Here is a 17,187-nt window from a genome sequence, read left to right as displayed (position 1 = left end):
TCCGCCCGCTGTCGGCCCGTTGGCTGCGTCTCTCCACAGACCTCCCCCGCCAGTTCGAGGCTGGGCTCCAGTCCGGCCGAGCATACTCCCCCCCCCACCTTTTCTTCCAGGAGCGGGAAAAAAATGCCGCGGCCCTCTGATTCCTTTGTCTTTCTTTTCTTTGTCTTCTGTGAGTCTTTCCTTGTCCTCTTCGTCTTCTTCTTTCTTTTCTTGTATTTCTCCGAGCATGTCTTTCTCCTTGTCCTTTGTGAGTCTTTCCTTGTCCTCTTCGTCCTCTTCTTGCATTTCTCCAATAATGTTTTCCTCAATTTCTTCCTCTTCTTGTTCGTCTTCACCACTTTCCAGCAATTCTTCAATTTTTTCTTCTATTTCAATTTCTTGAGTTACTTCTTCTCGTTTACGTTTTTCTTTGTCTTCTTTGTCCTCTTCTTCCTTTTCTTGCATTTCTACAAGAACTTTTTCCTCAATTTATTGAGGTTCTTCGACTTCGTCTTCATCTTTGATTTCATCTTCATTGTCTTCATCTTCATCGTCTGCCAGAATTTCTTAAATTATTTCCTCTCCTTTCTCAATTTTTTGAGTTTCAAATTCTTCTTCTTTATCTTTAACTTCTTCTTCATCTTCAATTACTACTTCATTTTTATCATCGTCATCTTCATAATCTTCTAGCATTTCTTCAATTATTTCTTCTTCTTCTTTCTCCTTTTCATCCTCATCACACTCTTCCTCCTCGTCATAATCTTCATCCTCTTCCAGAATTTCTTCAATTATTTCTTTTTCTTCAACATAATTTTTTTCCTCATCATAATCTTCCTCATAGTCGTAATCTTCATCGTCAATGTAAATTTCATCCTCAAAATAAATTTCTTCAACGTAAACTTCTTCATCTTCTTCTTTACCGTAATCTTCATTAACATAAACTTTTTCAACATAAATTTTTTCCCTGTTCAATTCTTCTTCCGGGGGGCACTCGTCCTCCTTTTTGGCCGACAGCTCGCCCTAGTGGTCGGCCTGCTCTAACAGTGGTTCCAGCCTCTGAGTCTCCCGGCGCTTAACCTCAAGCAGCCTTGTATAACTTGCCACGAGAGCCCAGATGACGTCATCGTCCTCCGCTTTCACTGGTGTCTTCTTGTTGGGCGCCAATGTGACGGACTCCCCGCCGTCACCGTGTGGATTGCGAGGACACTTGAAACACGACGCGTCGTAGCAGGTTTGATTTACTTTAATTGGTTCGCACAACCTTTCTTCGGGCCAGTCGGGCACGCCCATTTCTAGTGCACTGGTCCTGCTTCCTGGTCGCACTGCACCTTTCGGTGCTCGCCTGCTGCGTCGGTGGCGGGGACTCATCTTGCCGTGCTCTGTTGTCATGCTCGTGGACGGGTTGCCGCGGTTTCCTCCTCTCTCTCTCTCGATCGTGCCACCTTCGCCTCTCTTAAAGTCTAGGAGCTGATGCGCAGATTGTGAGCAGGTGTGTGTCCTATGTACCTGACTCCGATTGCCGTCCTGCCGCTGCGCGTGCGTCGCGCCTTTCCTCGCCGCCGCATGCCTCGCCTTCTGGCCTCCATTCTGGTAGGGAACGCCTCTGTCCGCCCGCTGTCGGCTCGTTAGCGGCATCTCTCCACACACAGTATTCTGGACATCTGTGTTGCTGAATCTTTTGCAATTTGTTCAATTAATAATAATAAGTAGAAAGATGGAGGTGGGAAGCTTTTAGCCTTTAGCCACACAAAGACAGCTTGTTTAAAATTACCAAAGGTGAAGCTTTACTATGGATCAGAGCGGTCAAGCGAACATGGATTCCGACCACATGACAACCGGCAGTTTTCGGTGATAAAATTGTGGTAATAAGTCGGCTCTTACCGGAGACATCGGTGGAGCTTCCTTTTCCGTCCTGCTGCAGCTGCGTGACTTCCCTCAGAGACACTGGGTCTATACACCCGTGGCCACACCCCTCTGACTTTCAGGTACTATTTAATCTCACTAAAACACTAGCAACACAATAAGCAGATAAGGGATTTTCCAGAATTATCCTAGTAAATGTGTCTAATAACATCTGAATCGCTCTCACTGCAATCGCCTTTTTTTTTTTTCCTAGTCCTTCACTCTAAATTTCCTCATCCACGAATCTTTCATCCTCGCTTAAATTAACGGGGAAATTGTCGCTTTTTCGGTCCGAATAGCTCTAGCTGCTGCTGGCTATGATTGTAAACAGTGTGAGGCTGTGAGGAGCCCTACGACCCGTGACGTCACGCGCACATCGTCTGCTTCTTCAGGTAAAGGCAAGGCTTTTTTATTAGCGACCAAAAGTTGCGAACTTTATTGTCAATGTTCTCTACTAAATCCTTTCAGCAAAAATATGGCAATATTGCGAAATAATCAAGTATGACACATAGAATGGACCTGCTATCCCCGTTTAAATAAGAACATCTCATTTCAGTAGGCTTTTAAGGGCTCTATAGGTAGAATTGAACAGATCCCAGGGTTTGTAGTCCTTGGTACCAGGGGTTATTGCATCTGCCTCACAATACGAAGGTCCTGGGTGCGAGTTTGCATGTTCTCCCTCTGGGTACTCCGGCTTCTTTCCACCTCCAAAGACAAGCACCTGGGAATAGGTTGATTGGCAACGTTAAATTGGCCCTAGTGTGTGAATGCGAGTGTGAAAGTTAAAGTACCAATGATTGTCACACACACACTAGGTGTGGTGAAATTTGTCCTCTGCATTTGACCCATCCCCTAGTTGACCCCTTGGGAGGTGAGGGGAGCAGTGAGCAGCAGCGGTGACCACGCCCGGGAATTATTTTGGTTGTTTAACCCCCAATTCCAACCCTTGATGCTGAGTACTAAGCAGGTACTGTAGGTAATGGTTCCCATTTTTGTAGTCCTTGGTATGACTCCGTCGGCCGGGGTTTGAACTCACAACCTACTGATCTCAGGGCGGACACTCTAATCACTAGGCTACTGAGTAGGTCGTTGTCTGTCTATCTGTGTTGGCCCTACGATGAGGTGGCGACCCGTCTAGGGTGTACCCCGCCGAATGCAGCTGAGATAGGCTCCAGCATCCCCTGCGACCCCGAACGGGACAAGCGGTAGAAGATGGATGGATGGCTGGATGAACGGCTCCTTTAAGCTCCGTTGTAAGAGTTATGGTCGAACTTATTTAATATAATATAATATTAACATACTTTTTTTTTTAATGCATCCGTCGCCATGTCTTTCATAATGATTGTGAATAATAGGCAACATTCCAAAAAGATGCAGTTACTCTTTGATCAGGCTAGGGCAGTGAAAGCCCATTAGCAATAATTAATGCACAATGAACAAATATAATAATGATAATAAAAATACCAAATATTTTTAATGGTGTTTTGTTACCTATATGAAAGTAGCAACACATTTAAAACAGCTCTTAGTGTGATGCTGTGCACTGAAAATGATGTTGCTGATGTGTTGTATTCATTAAGGCAAAATCTTCAACACAGCCTGTGTGTGACAGACAGTTGATCATTTACATTTATGCATACAGTTAGAGTCAACATAACATTGAAGTCAGTCAGTAAGCCTGGATGACCCGGATACACAGGAAAACAGTGGAATTATTAAACCTCATAATTCCCAATAATCTGTCTGGTGCTGTTTGTGTAGTGCTTGTTGTATCTAAATAAAATCCCTTCTAAAGGTCCTCTATTTTATATATACTATTTTATATATATATCTATATCTATATCTATATCTATATATATATATATATATAGATATAGATATAGATATAGATATATATGGATATAGATATATATATATATATATTCTCACAGCTGTCACCCCCTTCTCTGAGAACTTGACATAATGTCTAAATAATTATATCCATATTGCTGTGATGTCAACTGTGTGCAAGCTCACGCCAAAATGCATAATGTTTATAATAGGACGAGTTGACATTGTTTAACACGAGTATCCAACATTGTAACGACATTTGGAAGTCATCATAGGTCCTCTCTAAGGAGCTGGAGTGGACTTTGACGTTATCAACACTGGCGTAGCTATGTGAGCTAAAGTGCCAACATTGCATTAATAATTTAACAGCAACATTGTGCTTGGTTAGCCCATTCACTTAAGAAAAATAAGATGATGAAGCGTACATTCCATGCATGTGTGTAGCCTACTGACAAATAGTTAGCAGAGGTGCAGGCTTTATTTCAAAATGTGGAGTGAAGCCTGCTTTTCTTTTTTAACACAGATGTCGTGTGTGAAGTGATGGGTGTACTGTATACACGATCATCTAGCTAGGGGCGAGATCGGAGGAGAAATCAATGTCCAAAGGGAGGAGAGTTTTTGTTTTGATGTCATTAATACCCAGAACTTTGCTCACATTTGCTGCTTAAAAATTTGGCTCTTGGGACAAATATTAGTTATCACATCATTAAAAATTTCATTTTGCATTATAGAGGGACCTTTTAGGTTAATCCGAAACTAAGTACAAAAAAAAAAATATTCATACTTCCTCACAGTTTTGCCATATTTTGCTTGGGTGTGCAGAATCCACAAAGCTTCTTTTGACCACTGAGGAAGAAGAGTGATGGGGAGCCAGCGTGGCAAGTAGGTTAATCCATCACACTGACAACACCCCCTGTCAGGATGTGACATTACATAGTGCCTGAGCCACACCAGACATAATATATAAATAAATGAAATCATACTGCATGACGACACCCACACTGTGTGACAGCAGCACATTTTCACCGTTTGAAGGCCTACTGAAATGAGATTTTCTTATTTAAACTGGGATAGCAGGTCCATTCTATGTGTCATACTTGATCATTTCGCGATATTGCCATATTTTTGCTGAAAGGATTTAGTAGAGAACATCGACGTTAAAGTTCGCAACTTTTGGTCGCTAATAGAAAAGCCTCGCTTTTACCGGAAGTCGCAGACAATGACGTCACCCGTTGAGGGCTCCTCACATCCTCACATTGTTTTTAATGGGAAACTCCGACAAAAAGAGATATTCGGACTGAGAAAACAACAATTTCCCCATTAATTTGAGCGAGGATGAAAGATTTTTGTTTGAAGATATTGACAGCGACGGACTAAAAAAAAGAAAAAAAACGCAATTGCATTGGGACGGATTCAGATGTTTTTAGACACATTTACTAGGATAATTCTGGGAAATCCTTTATCTTTCTATTGTGTTGTTAGTGTTTTAGTGAGTTTAATAGTACCTGATAGTCGGAAGGGTGTGTCCACGGGTGTCTAGAGGCCAGTGTCTGATGGAAGTCGACGGCAGCTGTATGGAGGGCACAAGCTCAGCTGATCTCCGGTAAGTGACGACTTTTTACTACAATTTTCTCACCGAAAACTGCTGGTCGACATTTGGTCGGGATCCATGTTCGCTTGACCGCTCTGATCCATAGGAACGCTTCACCTCCGGGAATTTTAAACAAGGAATCACCGTGTGTTTATGTGGCTAAAGGCTAAAGCTTCCCAACTCCATCTTTCTACTTTGACTTCTCCAATATTAATTAAACAAATTGCAAAAGATTCAGCAACACAGACGTCCAGAATACTGTGTAATTATGCAATTAAAGCAGACGACTTTTAGCTGTGTGTGTGCGCAGCGCTAATATTTCCTTGCAGTCCGTGACGTCACGCGTACGCGTCATCATTCCGCGACGTTTTCAACAAGAAACTCCCGGGAAATTTAAAATTGCAATTCAGTAAACTAAAAAGGCCGTATTGGGATGTGTTGCAATGCTAATACTTCATCATTGATATATAAACTATCAGACTGCGTGGTGGGTGGTAGCGGGTTTCAGTAGGCCTTTAAATACTTCCACAAAGTAGTCCTGTAATACTTGCACTGAAGACACACCTGCAGCAGCAACCACTGTAGACTGTGCCAAAGAGGTTGGGGTTCAAATGATTGCGGATGAACCACACTTGTCATCTGAGATGCAAACAACCTCCTGTCTACGCTGCATGTGGCCGCTTATGGACATTGAGAGTCTTTCTCGTCCTTTAAAGCTGCAGGGAGGCAGACTCAATAGCAATAAGCTGACATGTTTCCTTAGGATGGCCGGTCACATGACTGGGTGCAGTTTGTATAATGCAGTCACAAACATTGAATAGGATGCATTTAGTGCAACATAGCAGCAGTGTTTGGGTGAGGGAAATAAGATGTGCTTCCTCCTTCCCTCCTTCTTTGACCAGATGGAGGCAGTGTAAGTATCCTTGTGTAACAGGGTCAATTACGTCTTGTAAATAATGTATTTTCTAATGTTTTATTATTGTTATAATTACACAAAATATATAAGTTACATATAAATACCTGAATATTGTTTGATGTTTTGTCAATGTGGAACCATTGTCTCGTTGTCCCTCCTATTGCAATAATTACTGTGACACCTGTCTTTTTATATGCGTTGGACACTCCTTCCAACTTCCCTTTTTGTTTACGATAACGGGAGAAGTAGGCGTCCATGCGACGACAGAAAATGTTTTGTGTTGTTAAGAACTTAAATTAATTTCTTGTTTATTATCATATTTGTGTAGGTGCTCGACGATGGCAGAAAGTTTTTGATGACAATTGTATTCTGTATTATCAGGCAGGTTTTTATTTTACTGTGTATGTAACGCCCTTTTTGTCTACGATAACGGGAGAGGGGCTCGACCATGGCAGAATGTTTTTAATGACAATTGTATTCTGTATTATCAGTAAAGTGCAGCTGAGAAACCCTTGGTGTCGGTCGTGTTCCATAAATCACACACAACGCAGAGGAAAAGACCACCGGTTACACTTGGACTTAAAATATGATGCAAAATTGACTTCCTAATGATATGATTACACCACAATGCGTCTGTAGAGCCGCTTTATGATCACCAGATTTGAGAAAGATATATCACTACCCTTACTTGCTTGCTCCACTTTCGAAGTGTTTTTATGATGGAATAATCTCTGATGACGCCTCTGGTGCTTGGGTTGCTAATGTTTGTGACCTCTAGTCCCGTTTAATCTTATGCTGTTGTATGTGATGCATGGTCTCTGTTAAATTGGGGCAGATAAAACAGTAGTCATCATGCGGCGTCAAGTTCAGCACTGGCGACCGCAAAGTGAGAGTTAAGTGGAGCCTTGCTCGCTAAAAAGCTAAAAGCCCAGGGCAGTTAACTTATTGCTCGGTGCAGCTCTTTTTGGGGAACTGCACTTTTTGGGGAATTTTGCCCATCATTCACAATCCTAATGTGAGACAAAAACACATGCATTTCTGTGCATTCTAAATTGTGAAAACTGCTAGCAAGAGGAGGCCATCAGTGCAAGTAATGGGGAGTCATATGTCACAATGCTCCTTTTATATGCCATGGTGTGCATATTAACCAAGCTATAGCGACATTGTTATTGAAAGCAATACGTTTAGCAACACAGCGCCTTGCTCACAGAGAAACTCATACTGCCCCGCCGGCCGCCAATAAGAGGTAAGCTCGCTACAGGGCTACAATTGCTGCTGCTGAGGAATCGCCTCTTGACTTGGTAAAAGTTTGTGCTAGCTGATAAATAATGCCAATCACCTGTATAGCAGAAGGTTGTGGCCATAAACTGAAAAGTTGGTCCTACTTTAAATTCAATTTAGACCCGAAGACGTTGCTGGGAAGACGCAGCAAGACGCTCGTTTCATCCCAGCATTTTGTTTACCTAAAGTGTGAAGATTATGATGAACCAACCCTCCACGGAAACGGGGAGGACACATATTGTGCTGTATTATCACGTTCATTGCAATTAGTTGATTAATTAATTTCATGAATCAAATTTTGAATCCATCATCTTGCTTTGTCCGTATGCCCGCAAGTTGTATTGCCCTATTCTTGAGCTTGACTGAGAGCAACAACACGAGCACCAAGCAGCACAAAGATAGTATGTAGCCACGGTGAAAGAGAAGTCTCACTCTGTCACAAGATTTGGCTGATGATGTTTGCGACTTTGTATAGTGGGGATAGTTAGTTAGTTAGGTTGAGTTTATTTCAATACGATACATCACATGTTATACACTGTGACAGTCTTAAGCCGTCATCGTCTGGGTTGCGTGGACCATACAGGAACGACATCGCTTCGCACAGGTTTGACTTTATTTTTCAATAAAGTTTGCTGGCATCGTCAGTCGGTCGCTCTTTCAGCTCCTCCTCTGCTGCTCGCTCCGTTCTTCTTTTCAGTCGGCCGCGTCTTTCCTGTGCTGTTCTCTGTCGCTCTGTAGCTCTTGTGGCTTGTTCTCTGATGGCTCTCCTCAGTGCTGCGCACACGCCAACTCCTCTCTCTTGATCGCTCCTCCCTCTCCCCTCTTAAACACTGCGAGGAGATAGGCAGATTGTGAACCGGTGTGTGTGCCACGCACCTGATCTTGATTGCTGCAGCGTCGCTCCAGGCACGCCCCGCCTCCTCGTTCCGCTGCATTCTCCGCCTCCTGGCCGCCATCTTCAGCAGGGCCAAACCGTATCCTGCCCTGCCGTCGGCCCGTCGGCTCCGCCTCTCCACATACACATTTACTTTTTTTTTCCTTACAACCTTATAAAGGAGTAAGAAGAAACAAAGCTTATTCAATCCTACCCCCTTTTAATACTTCACAGCAGTTACTAACGCATATATTCACTTCCTGTTCTCAATTTGTACACAATTTATATCTATAAATTCTAAACAATAGTTATCCTCATAAATAGCTAAGTCAGTAATGATTCCCCTCATGAAATTAAATGAAAGTTGTATCATTTTCAATAAGTTCAAGATATTTATCATAATTATTCTTCCTTGTACATTGTAACCACTTGTAGTTTTTAAGGTTTATTAACTGAATCATATTAGTACATTGTTTGAATTTGTTGCTTCATCCATTCCATAATTTATTTTCACATGATGAGGTGGCGACTTGTCCAGGGTGTACATCGCCTTCCGCCCGAACGCAGCAGGGATAGGCTCCAGCAACCCCCGCAAACCCATAAGGGACAAGCGGTAGAAATGGATGGATAGATTCTGCAAACCCCGTTTCCATATGAGTTGGGAAATTGTGTTAGATGTAAATATAAATAGAATATAATGATTTGCAAATCATTTTCAACCCATATTCAGTTGAATATGCTACAAAGACAACATATTTGATGTTCAAACTGATAAACATTTTTTTTTGCAAATAATCATTAACTTTGAGATTTGAAGCCAGCAACAGGTGACAAAGAAGTTGGGAAAGGTGGCAATAAATACGGATAAAGTTGAGAAATTCTCATCAAATACTTATTTGGAACATCCCATAGGTGTGCAGGCTAATTGGGAACAGGTGGGTGCCATGATTAGGTATAACAGCAGCTTCCATGAAATGCTAAGTCATTCACAAACAAGGATGGGGCGAGGGTCACCAATTTGTAAGCAAATTGTCAAACAGTTTTAGAACAATATTTCCCAACGAGCTATTGCAAGGAATTTAGGGATTTTACCATCTATGGTCCGTATATGGTCCGTAAAATCATCAAAAGGTACATAGAATCGGGAGAAATCACTGCACGTAAGCGATGATATTACGGACTGTTGATCCCTCAGGCGGTACTGCGTCAAAAACCGACATTAGTGTGTAAAGGATATCACCACATGGGCTCAGGAACACTTTAGAAAAACACTCTCAGTAACTACAGTTCGTCGCTACATCTTTAAGTGCAATTTAAAACTCTACTATGCAAAGCGAAAGCCATTTATTAACAACACCAAGGAACGCCGCTGGCTTCACTGGGCCTGAGGTCATCTAAGATGGACTGATGCAAAGTGGAAAAGTGTTCTGTGGTCTGACGAGTCCACATTTCAAGTTATATTTGGAAACTGTGGACGTAGTGTCCTCCGGAACAAAGAGGAAAATAACCACCCGGATTGTTATAGGCGCGAAGTTAAAAAGCCAGCATCTGTGATGGTATGGGGGTGCATTAGTGCCCAAGGCATGGGTAACTTACACATCTGTGAAGGCACCATTAATGCTAAATGGTCCATACAGGTTTTGGAGCAACAAATGTTGTCATCCAAGCAATGTTATCATGGACGCCCCTGCTTATTTCAGCAAGACAATGCCAAGCCATGTGTTACAACAGCGTGGTTTCGTAGTAAAAGAGTGCGGGTACTTTCCTGGCCCGCCTGCCGTCCAGACTTGTCTCCCATCGAAAATGTGTGGCGCATTATGAAGCGTAAAATATGACAGCAAGACCCCGGACTGTTGAATAACTTAAGCTGTACATCAAGCAAGAATGGTAAAGAATTCCACTTTCAAAGCTTCAACAATTAGTTTCCTCAGTTCCCAAACGTTTATTGAGTGTTGTTATAAGAAAAGGTGATGTAACACAGTGGCGAACATGCCCTTTCCCAACTACTTTGTCACGTGTTGCAGCCATGACATTCTAAGTTAATTATTTGCAAAAAAAAATAAAGTAAATGAGTTTGAACATCAAATATCTTGTCTTTGTAGCGCATTCAACTAAATATAGGTTGAAAAGGATTTGCAAATAATTTTATTCTGTTTATATTTACATCAAACATAATTTCCCAACTCATACGGAAACGGGGTTTGTAATATGCTAAAAGTTTTAAGTGTTGTATGTGCATACAAGTGTTTTAGGTTATATTTTCCTCCAAAGTTATAGTACACCTTATTTTTTGAGAATAATTGTACATTTTTGGGTAGCAAGTTATAATTTGATTTGTACATAATTTTAGATGTTTGCAAATGCACAAAGTCATTAAATTTTAATACTTTGGATTCAATAAATAAAGTGTTTGTTTGTTCTTTATATCCAACAATGTGTATTATCATATTTTATCTTTTGTGTAGCACAATTAGTGAAAGAAGCATACTTGTGTAGTTATTTATCCATATTTCTACACAGTAACTTAAATATGGTAACACTGGCGAGCAGTAGAGAATATGGAGTGAGTTTTGGTCCAGAACATATTTTGCTTTATTCGTTATTGACATATTTCTTGCCACCTTATGTTGGATATTTTCATACGAGATTTCCATTTCATTTTATCATCCATTATTACACACAAAAAATGGTTTCTTTTAGTTTAGGGATAGGATTAATTATATCAAAAATAGTGTCAAGTATTCATCCATCCATCCATTTTCTACCGCTTAATAAACTTAAATAAAATCAAAAGTGTTTATGGTTTATATAAGTTTGAATGATGTCTTGTTTTTAGCGTAGACTATGCTATTTTTAAGTGTTTTTATCTCTTACATGAGCTATGGCTGACTTCATACTATTTTATCTGTGCATTAACATAATGATAGTTTACATGTACAATGATTTGTACATTATATTATAAATCAGAGGTATTTATTTAATTATCTGTCCTGTCTGGCCGCTCAGGCAAATTATACTGTTGATGTAGATGCCCATATCTGCTGTACAGATTAACTTTACCAAAGAGACTAATACTTCCCTTGCTGCCTTTTTTGTATTTGACATTATTACATTTTTGGATATTTTTTGTGTTTTGCACAACTGGACCAAAGCAGTAGGGAATGGAAAGAAGAAGAAGAAGAAGAAGAAAAAAAATACACACGCGGCCAAATTGTTTAAACTCAATGTGGCCCCCGACTCCAATTGTTTGGGAACCTATGTGTGGAGAGGCGGAGCCGGCGAACGAGCAGCGGGGCAGGACATGCTGGAGCCCGGCCCAAGATGGCGGCGAGGAGGCGGAGAATGCGGCCGAGCGGGGCGTGCCGGTAGTTCCGCCGCAGTCGAGTGCAGGTGTGTGGATCGCGCACTGGTACACAATTAAGTTATCTCCTTGCGATGTATAAAAGGGGAGAAGGAGGAGAGATCAGGGCAGAAGGAGGAGATCCCGCAGCAGCGACCAAGGAGCGGAAGCAAAGAGCAGACGAGGACGACGACGACGGCGGCGGCTGAAAAGCGGATCGTGAGCGAGCAGTGGAGAAGAGCAGCTGAAAAGCGATCCGACCTGAAGACACGGCTTTATTGCAAAATAAACAAGAGTCAAAACTGCTCAAAAGCAATGTCCTTCCTTGATGGTCCTGGGAACCCGCACGACGACGGCAGGAGTCCGTCACACTCTGTTTTGATCATTTAATCACCTGTGCGTGTCATGAGGGGCATGCTCACTTGTCTGCCGGTGGCATAAAAACATATACTCGAAATTAAATAAGCTCATGTTCTATCTTTATATACAGTAAGGTTTAAAACATGAGATAATGTTGCACATATGTATGAGATATATTAGTCAGGAAAGCATATCAAAGCCCACATTTCAGTTTCACATCTAACTGTGACGAATATAGACATTTATTTGTTAAAAGTGTTCTCTTCAACCATTGTTGGTAACATATGCTCGCACTGTAAGGGATGGGTCTGTTCTATTTATTGTATATTACTTGAAGCAGAGGAAGAGCAACAAGTTCAACATTCAATACTAAAAAAAGTGCTCTTGTTGTTTTTTGATTCATTAACATCAGCGCTTTCTATTGAGCTGGTGTTATATTTTGTTAAATAAAATAGGCTGCATCTGTTCAAGTCTGTTGAAAAAAATGAATTGATTTAAAAAGCCAATTTTCTGTTTAAATACAAACTTTGATAATAAGGTAATGAATTTAAATGAAAATACCTCAAGTTAAGGGCTTTTCCCAGTACCGTATTTCCTTGAATAGCCGCCGGGCGTGTAATATGTGCCTTGATTGATTGATTTATTGATACTTTTATTAGTAGATTGCACAGTACAGTACATATTCCGTACAATAGACCACTAAATGGTAACACCCGAATAAGTTTTTCAACTTGTTTAAGTCGGGGTCCACGTTAATCAATTCATGGTACAAATATATACTATCAGCATAATACAGTCATCACACAAGTTAATCATCATAGTATGTACATTGAATTATTTACATTATTTACAATCCGGGGGGTGGGATGAGGAGCTTTGGTTGATATCAGAACTTCAGTCATCAACAATTGCATCAACAGAGAAATGTGGACATTGAAACAGTGTAGGTCTTATTTAGTAGGATATGTACAGCCAGCAGAGAACATAGTGAGTTCACATAGCATAAGAACAAGTATATACATTAGAAGTACATTTGAGTTGTTTATAATCCGGGGAGATGGGATGTGAATGGAGGAGGGTATTAGTAAAGTGTTGAAGTTGCCTGGAGGTGTTGTTTTAGAGCGGTTTTGAAGGAATATAGAGATGCACTTACTTTTATACCTGTTGGGAGCGCATTCCACATTGATGTGGCGTAGAAAGAGAATGAGTTAAGACCTTTGTTAGATCGAAATCTGGGTTTAACGTGGTTTGTGGAGCTCCCCCTGGTGTTGTGGTTATGGCGGTCATTTACGTTAAGGAAGTAATTTGACATGTACTTTGGTATCAAGGAGGTGTAGCGGATTTTATAGACTAGGCTCAGTGCAAGTTGTTTTACTCTGTCCTCCACCCTGAGCCAGCCCACTTTGGAGAAGTGGGTTGGATTGAGGTGTGATCTGGGGTGGAGGTCTAAAAGTAACCGGATTAGTTTATTCTGGGATGTTTGGAGTCTAGATTTGAGGGTTTTGGAGGTGCTGGGGTACCAGGAGGTGCAAGCGTAATCGAAGAAGGGTTGAATGAGAGTTCCCGCTAGAATCCTCAAGGTGCTTTTGTTGACCAGAGAGGAGATTCTGTAGAGGAATCTCGTTCTTTGGTTGACCTTTTTGATCACCTTGGTTGCCATTTTATCATAGGAAAGATTAGCCTCTAGAATGGAACCTAGGTAGGTGATCTCATCCTTCCTGGTGATAACAATGTCACCCACTTTTATAGTGAAGTCACTAACCTTTTTAAGTTTGATATGGGACCCAAATAGGATGGATTCCGTTTTACCTAAGTGTATGGATAGCTTGTTGTCAGCGAGCCAGGTGCAAATATTGAGGAGTTCAGCACTGAGGATTTGTTCCACCTGTGACTTGTCCTTGCCGGATACCAGCAGGGCCGAGTCATCCGCAAACAGGAACAATTCACAGTGGCATGCTGATGGCATGTCATTCACGTATATTAGGAACAGTAAAGGTCCTAGTATACTCCCCTGAGGGACTCCACAGCTTACTGAGAGGGGAGGGGACATGGTGCCGTTCACCTCTACCACCTGTTCCTCCCCTCCAAGTAAGATTGCATCCAGCTTGATGAGGTTTCGTCGAATCCGATTGCTCGGAGCTTATCCAACAGTATAGCGTGGTTAACGGTGTCAAAGGCCTTCTGAATGTCCAGCATGACCATGCCGCAGTATTTTCCCGCGTCCACCTCATGTTTGATGTGGTCGGTCAGATAGAGAAGGCCTGCCTTGAATTATTGCCGGGCTAAACTCGCTCACCACATTAATAAGCACATGCTTACTTTTACCGCCGGGTCAAATTCGTGACTTCACAAGTGACGCTTCCCCTGCCGTTTTTTCAAAATTGTGGAGGAGTTTTTGTTTTGCTTTTACTGTGTGTAAACCAGGGGTCTTGTTCCACAGCCATACAGATCACACTAATGGTTGTGATATAAAACAATTTTAACACTCTTACCAATATGCGCCACACTCTGTGAACCCACACCAAATAAGAATAACAAACACATTTCTGGAGAGTATTGGCTCTGTGGCACATTATAAATGCAGAATAGGGATTACTCATAATGCCGTGTATCCATGACTCTTGGATATTTTATCCACGCGCGCCCAAACTCCCCCCCTTCTCCGTGCGTCGGTTGAGGTGGGCAAAGTTTTGAGCAAATGTTGTGAATACTTTTGTACACATGATTTATTTTTATTTTTTTTATAAGTTTGCAAATTGTTTATAAAAAAAAAACTTTTCACATTGTCATTACGGGGTGATGTTGAGGAAAACAAATAATTTATTCCATTTTGGATTAAGGCTGAAACATAACAAAATGTGGGAAAAGTGAAACGCCTTAAATACTTTCCAGAAGCACTGTAGCTCTAGTGCTCCATACATCTATTCGTTTTCTACCGTGTGTCTGTCTCAGGGTCGCGGGGGGGACTGGAGCCTATCCTAGCTGCATTCGGGCGGCAGGCGGGGTACACCCTGGGCCAGTCGCCACCTCATTGCAGGGCCAACGCAGATCCATAATGCTCAAAGTTTTACCAAAGCTGGATCTTCTTAGCGCCCACCTTTTAAAGTGTGTTGCTCATCCTCTTTATATTCAATCCAGACTTCTCCTTTAAGGAGTCTGGATTTTTTCTGGTTTGCGTAACGTACTATTGCAATGCTAGTGCTTCATGGAGCCACACACTGTCAGAGACGGCACAAACACAGTTTATTAGCAGTACAGTCGCACAAAACATTGTGTTCCCAGTAGAGCTCACTAAAAGCACATTTTAAAACTAAATTTCAGCATCAAGGCTAATCACACTTCCAATACGCTATTATGAGACCTGGCTATAAAAACAGACGATGCTATGTACAGTGTGGCAGAAAAGTATATAGTCAGCCACCGATTGTGCAAGTTCTCGCACTTAAAATGATGACAGAGGTCTGTAAATTTCATCATAGGTACACTTCAACTGTGAGAGACAGAATGTGAAAAAAAAGATCCAGGAATTCACATTGTAGGAATTTTAAAGAATTTATTTGTAAATTATGGTGGAAAATAAGTATTTGGTCAACCATTCAAAGCTCTCACTGATGGAAGGAGGTTTGGCTCAAAATCTCATGATACATGGCCCCATTCATTCTTTCCTTAACACGGATCAATCGTCTTGTCCCCTTAGCAGAAAAACAGCCCCAAAGCATGATGTTTCCACCCCCATGCTTCACAGTAGTTATGGTGTTCTTGGGCTGCAACTCAGTATTGTTCTTCCTCCAAACACGACGAGTTGAGTTTATACCAAAATGTTCTACTTTGGTGTCATCTGACCACATGACATTCTCCCAATCCTCTGCTGTATCATCCATGTATCCATTTTCAAATGACCAATTTTGTTTTGGAGTCAGCTCTAACGCTACATTTGGAACTGCCCCAGATGCAGCAGCAGCAGCAGTCCCCACTGCGGAATCATGCAGCACAGCACTATCGTAATGAAATGTTATTAATGTAATTCTTTTTTTACCCTCCTATCCACGTCTCAGATAACTGTCGCGATTGCAGCCCAGGCTGATGTTTCATAATGACCGATTACAATTACGATGGATAGTTAGGAGTGTGTCTTCCAGTATCCAACAAAAGCTATCCATTTCTGTGTGTGCATGTGTGTGTGTGTGTGTGTGTGTGTGTGCGTGGGTTTGTGCGTGCGTGTTTGCGTGCGGGTTTGCGTGCATGTTTGCGTGTGTGCGTGCGTGCGTGCGTGTGTGTGTTTGTGTGTGAGAGCGAGAGAGAGAATTACCTGAATTCAAAGTGTTTGGCTAATGATCAAACTCAGGGGTTCTACTACCAACCTGCTATACAGTCATACTGTATTTCCCTGTTCAAGGTTACTCGATACAAAATGAGGTTATACAATATTGAAGTGCTTTGTTGAACAGGATGTGGTGTACTCTTCTTTCTGTCCAAACAAGACTTGGTCTTTTTCTGTGGTTGCAGAAATATCAAGTCACCAAAACATCTAAAGACGCCACATTACTCTCACCCATTCTATATGTGTTTGTCCTGTTTCAATACTTTTCATTCCCTGTGTCATATCTAATAACTACTATTGCTCTTTTTTTCCTTCCGTTCGTCCTTTCATCAATGAGCAGCAATGAGTATTCTTCTGTACCTCTGTTGTGTTTCTCCAATCCAGGCCACCATTCTGAAATTAATATAGTGTGACATGTGTGCAAAGTAGCCCATAGGATGCCTGTTGTGTTTACAGTTTGCATCTGAGCTGTTAATGTAAAATATGGTAGCAGATGAATCACAATTTCCTCTGCTCAAGCTGCATTTTTGCTCCATGGACAGAAGAGGGCAGTCTTTCCTGAAGTGGGTTCTGTGTACATTTTCATGTTTACAGGCCACGCTACTGTAAATGTGGTTGTATATTAATTTTTGTTTTTTTTACAGTGAAGAACATTAAACATAGCAGGACTGTTAGAGATTGCATTTATTATTTCAGTATAGCTTGCTGCTGGTGTGGATGATGCTATAGAGGCCCGACTAAGTGCAGATAAAAATAGCTCTAGGCTTGCAGGAAACACAGGAGTTTCTCTTGC

General features: G+C 41.6%; 1 protein-coding gene across 2 annotated transcripts in view; it reads left to right on the top strand.

Moving 5' to 3' along the window:
- The window catches only part of LOC133549615 (formin-like), a 166,090-nt gene that overhangs the window by 14,819 nt on the left and 134,084 nt on the right, over positions 1-17,187 (top strand). The gene's annotated exons all lie outside the window — the stretch shown is intronic.

Source organism: Nerophis ophidion, linkage group LG03 (assembly GCF_033978795.1).
Source record: "Nerophis ophidion isolate RoL-2023_Sa linkage group LG03, RoL_Noph_v1.0, whole genome shotgun sequence".
Classification (NCBI taxonomy): Eukaryota; Metazoa; Chordata; class Actinopteri; order Syngnathiformes; family Syngnathidae; genus Nerophis; species Nerophis ophidion.
Note: the sequence above shows the minus strand (reverse complement) of the source record. Positions and strands in the feature narration are given on the sequence as shown.